The 13,696-nt window shown below is 42.7% G+C and overlaps 1 pseudogene; it reads right to left on the reverse strand.

Annotated features, from left to right (window-relative positions):
* Positions 1 to 233: 233 nt before the first annotated feature.
* On the reverse strand, positions 234 to 7,242 carry LOC126082224 (mediator of RNA polymerase II transcription subunit 27-like; annotated as a pseudogene).
* Positions 7,243 to 13,696: the final 6,454 nt, after the last annotated feature.

Below are 13,696 nucleotides of genomic sequence, written 5' to 3' on the forward strand. Positions count from 1 at the left end.
ACAAGGGTTAATATATATAATTAGTCCCTTCGACCACAAAGATGGAATCTGTTTTTTAAGAGGCTTAGCCTTAATACACAATATCCTATTTTACAAAAGGAAGGGAACAGCTGTATTGAGATTTGAACAGTCAAGAACCCTCAGAGCCATCAATATTCCTTCAGGCTTGTCTGGGAAGGTATCAGATAGGGATCTGCATGCCAACCTGGGGGAGAAGTGGGGCTGAAGTGGGGTTACTGTTGGCAGATGTAATGGAAGGCTTCGAGAGTTCAGAAATCCCTCCACTTGGGGGGAAGGCCATCTTGCAGCGTTGGCATGGGGCCTGAAACAGCTTTATGTAACTTCTTAACCAGGTCATGAAGGATCTGACCACGACGTCTGGAATCTGGGACAACTGATAGTGAAGCACGGCACTAGTGGCATGGTCTGTCACCTTTTGGAACACTTGATAGTTAGATTTGGACCATATATCAAGCTTGCCATCTTTGTAAACGTTTTTGTTATATCCCTTTACCATTGTTCCATCAATGAATACACTCCACATGATGACAATCACTTTCAACACCTTTCCCAAAGTCACCAGATGCATTGCTGAGGTTCCATTGGGTCTGGGTAAGTGGACTGACACTTCAGGAAACATCTTGTCAGTGTGGCTGATCACATCATCAACATACTGAGGAGGTAAGACAAGAGTCGCGGGTTGAGCCTTTTGTCTGTTTAGCAGATACTCCCACATGGTTAGCAAAATGTTTCAACAACTGTCAATTCAAAAGGCCAGATGCTAGACCTGCGTGGTACTGCAACTTGTTTGACCATTTATATGCTTGAAGGAGCTGACTACAGAGAGGAGTTTTGTCCTGCACAGGATCCACCTTAAAAGGGAGGATCGTTCTGAGATGGCTTACCTACCAAGTTGCTCAGACGTTTCAGCTCACTTGCTACGCAACCTTAGCTGCTCTCCCGCTAATGTGACAGCACGCTCCTCCTCTCCACCCTGTATTCCCCGTGTCCATTCAACCAGCTCCTGTCTTCCTCTGCCTTCTCATCTCGCCTTCAAACCGGAGCTGCCCACATAGTCTTATGTGTCTACCTTGGGCAAGAAGCTCACTCCTTACCAGTATCACTCGCTGTCTTATAGTCCAGTCCAATCTCTGTCTGAAGAGTTGGCTTCGGGAATGATTTCAGTCTTGGGCTAACAGAGGGTCCGGGGGCCATGACCTCTGGGGACCCTCCAGTCTCAGTCAGACCATTAAGTCTGGTCTTTTTATGAGAATTTGAGGTCTGCATCCCACTGTTCTCCAGCTCCACTGGGGATTTTCTGATGTGTTCCCTGTCAGGGCAGTCATCAGAGGTAGCCGGGCACAATCTAGTTCTTCCGGTCTCAGGCTGATGTAGTCTCTGGCTTATGTGGCCCTTTCTCTCTCTTGGGCTCATATTTACCTTGTGTCTTTGGTGTTCTTCATTTTCCTTTGCTCCAGGTGGGTTAAGACCAATTTTGGTAGGACAATTTTATCTGTTGAAAATTTAGTGTCCAAATTGAGATATGCTGTACATGTAAGGTACACATCAGACTCAATAACTTGGTGTGGAAATAAGAATTTAAAAGATTTCACTAATAATTTTTATATTTGTTACATGTTGAAATGATAATATTTTGGGTATATTGGGTTAAATAAAATATATTATTGCAATTAATTACACTGGTTTCCTTTTATCTTTTTTTAAAGTGGTCATTAACCCAAACCCATTGTTTTTGAGTCAATTCAGACTCATAGCAATCCTATAGGACGGAGTAGAACTGCCCCATAGGGTTTCCAAGAAGCAGCTGGTGGGTTCGAACTGCCAACCTTTTGGCTAGCAGCCAGGCTCTTAACCACTGCATCACTAGGGTTCAAAGTGGTTATTAGAAAATTTAAAATTGCATATGTGGCTTGCATTATATTTCTTTTGGACAGTACTTGTCTAGAGAGAAAATTAGATGCCTAAACAGTCTGCAAAGATGTCACTGTAAGAACTAAGGTGTGCCTTACCCAAACCATGGTGTTTTCAATCCCCTCATATGCATGTGAAACCTGGACAATGAACAAGGAAGACCAAAGAAGAATCAGTGCCTTTGAATTATGGTGTTGGTGAAGAATATTGACTATACCATGGACTGCCAGAAGAACTTGGAACAAGTACCACCAGAGGCCTCCTTGGAAGCAATGATGGGGAGAGTTTTCTCACGTACTTTGGACATGTTATCAAAAGGGACCAGTCCCTGAAGAAGGACATCATGCTTGGTAGAGAGTCAGTGAAAAAGAGGAAGACCTTCAATGAGATGGATTGACACAGTGGCTGCAACAATGGGCTCAAGCATAACAACAATTATGAGGATGGCACAGGACCAAGCAGTGCTTTGTTCTGTTGCACACAGAGTCACTATGAGTTGGAACCGACTCAACAGAACATAACAATAACAATCTGCTACTATCGTGCACAGTGGGTTCCTGGATATTCATACAAAAGTCTGATGTGTAAACATTAAACAACAGACTTATCCAAATATGCTGGGGGAGGTTAATTCTCAAGAACTAAAAAAAAAAAAAAAACCATATAATCCCGGTTTCAATATACATTATAGAATAGCCTTTTATCCCAACAGCAAAAGTAGTTCACTTGGCTTAACAAGAATTAAAGCAGTACAGAAATAACTCAAAAACTTAAGGTATCCCTCAGAAAAGCACCTATACCAGTTTGATCTATCTAAAAACATATTGTTACTATTGGTTATCTTTATAAGTGTGGAATTGTACTGTATTTTCAGGGGAGTAGAACTGTATTCCACTATGTGGATATACTGTAATTGACTCAATCAATCCTGTGTTTATTACATCTGAATTATATCCAGTTTTGCACTATTTCAAAGTAGAATACAAAGAACATTCCTGTACATGCCATTATACACTTTTTATATTTATTTTTTCTGCATCTAACATAATATTCTCGTAGTAAAAACATTCGAACATATTGCTCCCCTCCCCCGCTCCAATCTGTGCCTCTAATAATTATTAACAGTTGGATATATGGTCTATCAGATTTTTTTTCCTGTGTATATATTAACCAGCTTATCGTTTCATTTTACAAAATGTTAGACATACTGTAGGGTCGCTATGAGTCAAAATCGACTTGACAGCATCCAGTTTAGGTTTTTTTTTTTTAGTTTTTATACTGCCAAAGAACGAACAAATCTGTCTTGGAAGAAGTACAACCAGAAGGCTCCTTAGAAGCAAGGATGGTAAGACAACATCTCACATACTTCGGACAAGTTATCAGGAGAGATCGGCCCCTGGAGAAGGACGTCATGCTTGGTAAAGCAGAGGATCAGTGAAAAAAAGGAAGATCCTCAACGAGATGGATTGACACAATGGCTGCAACCATGGGCTCAAGCATAGCAACAACTGAGGATGGCACAGGACCAGGCAGTGTTTCATTCTGTTGTTCATAGCGTGGCTATGACTCAGAATGACTTGATGGCACCTAACAACAACAACATACATATTATCCAGGGCTCTGGTGACACAGTGGTTGAACAGCTCGGTTGCTAACCAAAAGGTTGGCAGTTCAAATCCACCAGCCACTCCTTGGAAACCCTATGGGGCAGTTCTCCTCTGTTCTATACGGTTGCTATGAGTCGGAATCGACTTGACTGCAACAGGTTTGGCTTTATACATATTATCCAAATTAAATTTTAACTTAAAAATATTTTTTGAACTTTTTCCATACCAATAAATATATTATCAATAAGGAATTAGTTAAACAAATCATGATATACCTATATGATGCAATACTGTGCAACCATTAATAACAAATGAGATAGATCTTTCTGAGCTCACACAGAAAAACATCCATGTTATATAAATATATGTTTTGTAATATATTTATATACTTACAATGCAAAAAATAAACTTATAAAGCAAAAAAGGCAAGTTGTTGACTAGTGTACATAACAATTCAACTTTCATAAGAGAAAAAATATTTGTACAATTATCCCTGGCTATTCAAATCTGCTTATTTCTACATTCAGACAGCAAGAGCTAAAGTTTGGATAATGAATTCAGATAGTGAAGTATTCTTCAGTATGTTTTCAAAAGTATTTAGCGCCTAAGTTTCGAATAGCCGATAACAAGAGTTTGGATGTAGACAAATGCGTTTCTGAATCTATTCAGCTTCTACATTTGGAAAGAGAGAGTTCGGATTATTACATTTGCTTACGCACAAAAAGGGCCTGGAAATAATACGCACTGAACTATTAAGAAGGAACCCTGATGGCACAGTGGTTAAGGGTTCAGCTGCTAATTGAGAGGTCGGCAGTTTGAACACGCCAGACATTCCATGGGAGAAAGATGTGGCAGCCTGCTTCCGTAAAGATTATAGCCTTGGAAGCCCTATGGGGCAGCTCTACTCTGTCCTGCAGGGCCGCTCTGCTTCGGAATTAACTCAATGGCGATGGGTTTGGTTTTTTTGAATCGTTAACAGTAACCATGTCTGGGAGTGGAATTTTCTTTCTACTGGAAAATAACTGTGTTCTTTGAATTTCCTGCAATGAACATGGGTTCTTCTCACCAGAAAACACACACACATTAAAAATGTCATTTTTAAAAAGTGGATCCCAGGAACTTGGCAAGCTAAGCACAGATAATACTGCAGTGAGTATTCTTGGGTGTGTATCCGTATTTTTGGTGCATCTGAAAAGATATTTCTGTTGGACAAATTCTTAGTAGTGGAATTGTGGGGTCATAGGGTATGAACATTTTTGATACACACAGGTTGGCTTCCAAAGAAATTATACCAATTTTCTTTCCCACTGACAGCATTTGAAAGGGCACGCTTTCCACATCTTCCTGATGATACTGGTATCTTCAAAGCTTGGACCTACACCAATCTAAAAAAAGAAAAATAGTCACAGTTTTATTTTGTATTTCTTCAATATTTTGTGAAGTTGAGCGTCTTCTGTTGTATTTATTGGTCATTTGGAATTCCTCTTCTGTAAGCTTCTTATTCACATATCCAACCATTTTTCTACTAAATCGTTTGGCTTTATCTTATTTTTCAAAAACTCTATATTAGGGAAATTAGGGGTTGCTCTAATTTTGTGTTCCAAAAATTTTCCTGGTTTGTCTTTTTTACTTTATTTACTGAGTTTTGGCTTTTTCTTCCTCTCTTTTTCTACAGAGGTCTAAATCCCTTCATGCAGGCCAAAGTATTACTCTTTGCCTTTAAGGGTTCTGGTTTTCATTTAAATTATGCTTGGAAAAATCTTCCCTACTTCAAGATCAGGAAAACTTTTTGCCAGTGGTTTTTTTTTTTTTTCTAGTACATTTAAGGTTTCCTTGTTTTATCTTTCAATTTTGTGTTATCTGGAACTGATTTTTACGTAAGGAATTAGTTCACATCACCTTTGAGATATATTCTTCAAGGATATATTTTCAGTATTTTATATGTGTTCTTTCATTTTGATCTTTTTTTTTCTTTTTCACAAATGAACAACGTCAACAGGCTTAAGTCCAAAGATGTGATTGATGCTAAAATGCACTACTTCCAGCATGTCTAATGATTTCCAGCTTTGTCTCAATGGAACTAAGTTTATGAGATCTACTCCTCTTATCACTAACATCAACATGTTCATTTTTCCATGTGTAAGATGTCAAGGACTAAAAATTCAAATACATGCACAAACACCAATGCACAGAGATATCGGTGCTGTTGAAACTGAACAATGCAGTCATTTGAAATGTTCATTCATAAGCTCAAGTGCAAAAATCCAAACTCTGGTGTTTAAGGGTGTCAAGGTACAAAGTCCAAAAGTTCCAATTCTTTGAAATCAAACAAATAAAAGGAGATCTTGGCAGCCATTATGGTAAAATGTGACCAGGCTACAGCAGGACTCTGATATACAACAGGGAACCCAGCTTTCCTGGAGAGTCACAGTGTTACAAAGGGGTGAACTTTGAGGCTGGTCTTCAAATGCAAGGGGAATTCAACATTTAAAGATTTGGAGATTGGCGTTCCAGCCAGAGGCCTTCTTATGGCCCTGACAGCATCTTTCTGAGCTCTTCCAGCCTCCCCTCATCAAAGCTGGGAAGGATCTGGTACCAGCCAATTTATTCTGGTGGCTTATTTGTCCTCTTTCACAATAAAAGTGTTACTTCAACCCCGATACGCAGTTAATCCTCTTGTCTTATCTCTGTATAATGAAAGGCTTTTCTCTGGCCAAAGGAATTCAGAATAAAGCAAAGCAAGTCAGGGGATTTTAGAAGAGATGGCCCAAGGACTTTAGTTCTTTGTTGGTGTGGGGCCTGGGGTGCCAGGCAGTCCAGGACTTCTCATCCCAGACTGTCCCTCCTCACCTCACACAGAGCAACCTCTTCCACACACTCCCAGGTGCACTCCCAGCCCCTCCTCAGTACGAGCCCACACCGAGTCAAACAGCAAGAGTTACTCTCAAGTCATTCTGACCCGTGGCGACCCCGTGGGTGTCACGGTAGAGCTGTGCTCCACAGGGTTTTCAATAGCTGATTTTTCAGAAGTAGATGGCCCGGGCTCTCTTCTGAGGCACCTGTAGGTGGACTCAAACCTCCAACATTTTGATTAGCAGTTAAGCTTTTTAGCTGTTTGCACCACTCAGGGACTCCTACAAGCCCCCTAAACCCATTGCCCTCAAGTCAATTCCAATTCATAATGACCCTACAGGACAGGGATGAGTGGGAATCAACTTGACAGCCAGACGTTTGGTTTTGGTCTAATTTTTATCGAAGCAGACTGCTGCATCTTTCACCCACAGAGCGGCTGGTGGATTCCAACTGCTGACAGATATTTCAGTTAGCAGCCGAACGCTTAACCACTGCATCACCAGGGCTGCTTACAAGCTCCCTACCTCCCTCATATTCTCAATACATACAAAAGCATTATTATACCCCAAAAGGACTTTTTCAATACGATTAAAAACTTAATTCTACTTCCTCTACTCCTTGAGCCCCAAGACTCTTCACATTTGAAATTAATTAAAAGATTTTTTATACCAAAATTCCCCACTTAGCTGCCATCAGCATATACCCCTGAACCTCCCCCGTAACATATGAATTTTCTGCAACATGAGTTGCCTCTGTACCCTGCAGAAGGTGGTGGGCTGGGGTCGTCTCAGACTGACTCACCAGAACCGAGGTACAGGTTCCTTCCCAACCGCGGCTTCAGTGATGTCATGACGGAATCTTGAAATAAGTGACAGTGGGAGTATTTATATCACGAAGGTAGGCAACTGATACAAAACCAGGGCTCTTCTCCTCCCCAGAGAGCCCCCTGTTAAACATTTACCAGCATGCCACTGTTGTGAGGATTCTTTTGGTTTCCTTTCTTCCTGGCGTGACTTCATCTGGAAGCTCGGCTGAAACCCGTTCAGCATCATGGCAACATGCAAGCCTCCACCGGTAGATGGGTGGCGGCTGTGCCTGAGGTTCACATACCAGAAATGGAACCCAGGTCTCCAACACGGAAGGTGCAAATTCTAGCTATGAACTTACTCTAGCTTAAGCAAAAAGGGGGAATTTATTGTAAGAATATGCATATCCTGAAACCTGAAAGCGTAAACAGATGGGCCTTCGAAATGAACTGGAAGCTGGGACTTAAAAACCATCAGATCTTTCTGTCTCTTCTCTCTGCCCCTCTCTCTGTTTCACTCTTTTCTTTCTGTTACCACTTGATTCCTCTGATTCCCGATCAACGTGCAGAGAAATGTGGGCATGTGGGTGCTGAAAACTTGCTCTTGGTCCAGTCACCCAGAGAGAGAATGATCTCTCCCCTAGTCTCCATTTCAAACTCTCAGGATGGGACTGGAATTGGAAGAGAGCTCTATACCAATCAATGCCTGGTATGGGCTAGGGGTAGAGAGGGAGGGGATAGTAACATCACACTGTACAAACATTCATGAGAATGGGGGGAAGAGGAGGCTTTTAGGAAAGAAACGGATTGAGACAGTCAACCCCCAAAAGCCCACAACGTGTATTAAAGCCTTTTCCCGCTATTAATGGCTCCCAGCCCCACCATCATCAGCACCACAGGCAAAGCCACAGGCTCCCATCAAGAGAGCTGTCATTGTTAGCTGCAGTCAAATCGGCCCACAGATCATGGCAACCCCATGCACAACTGAACGAAACGCTGCCTGGTCCTGTGCCATCCTCATGATCATTTGCGGATCAGACTGTTGTGATCCTCAGAGTTTCTGTTGGCTGGTTTTCAGAAGTAGATCACCACGCCTTTCTTCCTAATCTGTTTTAGTCTGGAAGCTTCACTGAAACCTGCTTAGCATCACAGCAACATGGAGGCCTTCACTGACAGGCCGGTAATGGAGTCCTGGTCTCCTGCCTGGAAGGCAGAATTTTACCTCTGAACCACCACTGCCCCCATCAAATATAAAAGCTTTGTTCAGCACTTAACACCTTAAGCATTATAAAACACGTTTTATGTAAAAGGAGTGCTCTAGAAATTACAGACAACAAGGTAACTACCCATTGATACCCATTGCCCTCCAGGCTGTATATCAGCTGTAAGTAACAGGAAAAAAAAAAAAAAGCTTCAACAATAAGAGGCAGAGTCATCTTGACTATCACGAAGTCCAGAAGGATGTTTCCAGAGTTTGTTAATTCAGTAACTCGAGACCCAGTCTTTCCCACATTTCCACTCTGTCATAGGCAGGCTAACTCCCTCATGGACACAAGATGGCTGTCACAGTTTCAGTCATCACATGCAGACTCAGAAACATCCACCCAAAGAGGAGGGACTGTTTCTTCCCTGTGCATGTCTTTTTTTTGAGACTGAAGAAACTTCTCTCAGAATGTCCCAGAATGAGATGACACGCCCAAGCGTGAAGCGTTCGTGACAAGGGGAATGAATGGTACCACCATGGTTGGTTTAGGCCTATCAGGGCCTAACTCTAAGTCATGTAAGGGAAGGGGGGAACAAAATGGGGCTCTACGAGAATGGAAAAAAGGAAAGCAATCAACGGAGTTTACTCCAAACCCTTTCTGTATTTAAAGGGGTGCAGTCAGAAAAAATAGACACAAAGCTCTGGCCCTAAGCGGCATTTCTGCAGGCTCTTTGGTCCCTTCCTCAGCTCTCCAGCCTGCCACTTGGTCTTTCTGACCCTGGCTGCAGACCCTTCCACAGGGACCTGGTTTTTATCTCCCTGCCTACCCCCTTTTGATTTATACTAATTAGTAGCAGAGTTGGCTCCTTGCCTGGAGTTCTCACTGTTAAATCAAGATTTTGAACACACGAAGCTTCCCGGTGACAGAGGGCTCTAATAAACAAAGACAATTAGAGACAACAGGCCCCAGTAATGAGGCAGCTCGAGGAATCGCCTGTGAGAGGGGCCAAGTTCCAAGATAAACGATAAATACTAGAAAACAGGATTGCCCAGGGTTAGAAAACGTTAGTTTGTTGCGGGGCGGGGGGAAGTACCTTATGCATTTCTTCTTGTGCACTGAGCAGTAATGCTTAACGAGAAATAAAAGTTATTCAAAAAGGCCGAGGACTATTTTATTTGTAACGCACTTTTTCCTCCGCCAGCTTCCCTCGCCCTTCCTAATAACTTCCAGTCTAAATGCACAACCGCTCCGTTTTCTATTTTCAAGCACATCTGTAGCTTTGTCAAATTCAGATATAAAGCGTAGCTCTACTTTACACCCACAAGTTCCTATAATTTTAATATATTCAGCTGGTATGTAGGGGAAACTATTTTTTAAAAAGTATTTCTCCCTTTTGTCTCCCATCACTGTCCCTGCAGGTTTGTGCCTGATTTGTGCCCCTCCCCCAGCCTCCCATCACCCCTGTGACCACATGCGCCTGACAGATAGAGAATATCCAGGTGGCCCCGTGCTTGGAAACTTGTCAGATGTTATTCAGAGCAGTAAAGCACACATCACACAACTCTTGGGTATATAGTTACAGGGAAACCCTGTTTAGAATTCGTTAATTGGGAATTTGTGATAATTTGAGGAAGGGCTGGCTGAAGTTAACCTTTGTACTATCTACAGGGAAGAAAAGAGTTCACTAAAGTTCTGAATAGTGTAAACAAGATTGGAAAGGGGATGATTATCTACTTAAAAGAGCCAGTTGTTTTGAAAAGCTTTGGAAGTATCCTTTTACATACAAACAGGGTAATTATGACTTAAACAAAGGCTGGCCTGTTTCTTAGGCTTCTTTGAAATGTCAATTAGGAATTACTGTGGTCTATTATTGACCAAGGCAAAACCCACCCCTGCTGACCAGGCAACAGTTGGTTAGCTTGCTTTCACTTACTCTATTAGAAAATAATAAACCCGGAGTTCTTTTAAAGCAGTGTAATTTAATTCAAGCTTTTCACTAGACAGTTGGTCCATCCCATAGTCTGAGTGAGGGTTTGCTAATTACCAGCATAGAACAATAAGCAATGCAGGGAGAGCCTATAGCCTTCACTAACTTAGTGGCATGGCTGGCTAATAGGGGGAAATCTACAAAGGAAGCTACTCTGGAGCAGTGGCTTTTTGTTTTTGTTTTTTCTCTTGTTGTAGTGAGAAACACAATCTGCATTGCAGCCAGTACATGCCAGCAACACAGGAACAAAAACAATGCCCTTATTATGTGTGATGCGCTCTGTTATTTTCTATATATATTTTTTATAGACGCTAGTCACAACCCACTAAAGTTGATTTCACAATCCATTATTGGGTCGCTGGTTTGAAAACACTCCTCTAGGAAAGGCGTAGCGTTGGGGAAGAGCCAGAAGTTGCTGTTTGATTTGCTTGACATTGTCCAGCTTGGGGCAACATCTGCTGGGAACACCTGCCTTGAGATGCAGCAGGGTGCCCCATGCACACAAGAGTTCTCATTCAGCTTTCTGGCCCTTTCTGAAACGGGGCCCTCTCCCAATTCTTGCTGTCTCAAACCCTTGGCCACCAACCTCGCTACTCTAGTCACTACTGCTTCTTGTTTCTCGGCATTCGGTGCAAAGTTCATTCCTGCCCTTATCAACCCTTCTCTTTAGTGTAGACCACCCTGGGTTTCTGTCTGCCTGACCTACCCAGAAGCTGGCCAGGTGCACCCATCCACTGCAGATAAAGCAAAAGACGCTTTAAGGCTTCGCCAGGGTATACCCACTCCAGCTCACTTCTAACCACCCCTATCTCTGCTGGGTTTCTTACCCTTGGCTGGTTTCCCATTAACTGTCCTTCTCTGGTCTCTCTGGATTTGGTTCTGTATTTGGTATTAGGTCTAGCAAGATTTTTCTCTAATTGCTCTCTATTAAGAACATGGATAATATATTACCACCATAGTAAAAAGAAAATATTTATGGTCAGACAGGACCCAGGACCCAGCTCCCCCACACTGACCAGCTAGCTGTATGGCCCTGGGTATGTTATTCCATTTCCCTAAGCTCAAGTTTCATCAACTGTAAAATTAGGAAAATACCTATCTTACAGCCTTGTGAAGTGCAAATACACCAAAACCAAACCCGTTGCCGTCAAGTTGATTCCAACTGATGGTGACCCTGTGTGTACAGAGTAGGACTGTGCTCTGTAGGGTTTTCATGACTGGCCTTTCGGAAGTTGATCACCAGGCCTTTTTTCTGAAGTGCCTCTGGGTAAGTTTGAACTGCTAACCTCTTAAAAAATATGCCTTATAAAATACTTGCCTCTGTACCTGGCATATAGCAAGCACTCTTTAAATGTTACCTCTTATCATTATTGTAAATGTTGTTGCTGTTATTATTGGTTTAGATTTAAACTCTTGGTTCATCTCTCCTCCCATCAAAACCAAACCACCCTGTCCTAGCTCAGAGTTTGAGGCCATCTACCCTGTAGATTTTAATTCCCAGCTCCCCCATTCCCTAACCCTTCTCCAAACACTTCCTATGTGTATAACCTCATCTTTGGCCATATCTGTTTCAGTGGGATGCTTCCCTGCATCCCATAGTTCCCCACCATCCCAGTTCCTGATAAGAGTTATGATACTTGATGTAGATGAACACTGCCATGGAGCTCAGTTCTGATACTTAGCTGCATGGATGGGCTAGAGAGAACAGGCAAGCCCAAGAATCCTACGCCTCACCTCAAGCAAGCCACCCAAACAGGTTACTGTCTTCTACCATAAAAATCAGAGAAGGCTTAGGGTTATCTCATCCAGCAAGGAGAGAACCGTTATCCAGCCCAGCAGCCCCACCCTGACAATCACACCAGGCTTTGCATAAAAGCAACTTCCCAGCCAAGGCTGGTGTCTGCAGCCCCAGTTTCATGAACTGTGTCCCACCTTACCAGTCCTGTTCCTTGCTCGCACATACTATTGCTCCTCAACCTACCATGTCCTTGCCTTATCCCTTTGACTTGGTGTCATTCCCTCTTGGCTCTGGATATTCTCCTAGCCATGTTTTGGCATCTGTTTCTGATTTAACATACTTAGAGATGACCTGATGAACTCCTCCAGACATACAGCTTGTGGTTCAACTCAACCCTTCTTCCTACAGGCAGCCATCTCCCACCTCCCAACTCTGATCTGGTCTAGCCTGGTGGATGAGATAAGGGAAGGCAACAGTCTTTATATAAATGACTCTTGGGGTAATAGTGGCATTGGTTAGCATTGTAGATACACAAGCAAAACATTTGGGACGTGGGCCCTTACTTTGTTATCTGAAAAGTAGCTTTGGTCCTCATTTTACCATAGACCTTGGTGAGGCTGATGCTTGGACATCATTTATGGCTGTGTGGGAGGTGGTGGTTAACTCCCCTTGAAGTTAACTCCCATCTTCAGAGAATAACGGCTATGATCATAATAATTAAGAGCCTGCATTCTGAAGCCAGGTGACTTAGGTCTAACCTTGCCTCTGCAACTTCCTGTATTTTTAGTTTGCTGTTTTGGTTCTATTTAGATAAACAGGATAATTTAAACACCATCTCGATCATATCCAGCTAGACATATCAGAATCATTCACTAAGTTTTGGCTATCAGGCCCCCTGCTGTACTTCCTCTGCCTCTGCTTTTCCTGGGAGCTCCCCCTTTTTGCATTCATGAATCCACCTATATACTGACTCAACTGCATTACTCATCTGCCACGTCATCTGGCATTGTGCTGGACCTCAGAGTTGCAAAGGTGACAAATCATGGACTCTACCTTTAAGGGTGGGTAAATATAGATAAGGGACAAAAAGAGACTTGCAAACATTCATTCATTAAAATGCTAAGGGTGATGAGGTAGAGAACTTTGGGGGGTACACTGGGGCATGAGGGGGGACATGGTGAGTTCCGTCTGAGAGAGCAAGCTGAAAGAGGGTATCAAGGAGTAAAGCCTTCATGGAAAAGGTTGATGCTCGAGCTGAATCTTGACATTCTCCTGCAGCCTCCTGAGGCAATCTGGATAAGGCAAAGTCCTCACAAGTAGGCTAAGAAATGTCACCCCAAGTCCTAGATTCTAGTGGCCTGGTTCCAATGGTTGGGGCTCCCGCATTGCTCCCAGGTCTCTTTGTTGAGGTCAGTTAATGACTTCTGAGCCAGGTCACAGGGCTCTGGTCTCTCTCCTCATCCCCTCCTGTCCCCCATGAAAGGCTCAGTCCTTTGTATTAGGCTCTAGTCTTAATCGTGTATAGTACGCAAGTGCTTCCACAAGACTTAACCCCTTCTCTGAACTCTG

The sequence above is a fragment of the Elephas maximus genome, chromosome 8 (assembly GCF_024166365.1).
Source record: "Elephas maximus indicus isolate mEleMax1 chromosome 8, mEleMax1 primary haplotype, whole genome shotgun sequence".
Classification (NCBI taxonomy): domain Eukaryota; kingdom Metazoa; phylum Chordata; class Mammalia; order Proboscidea; family Elephantidae; genus Elephas; species Elephas maximus.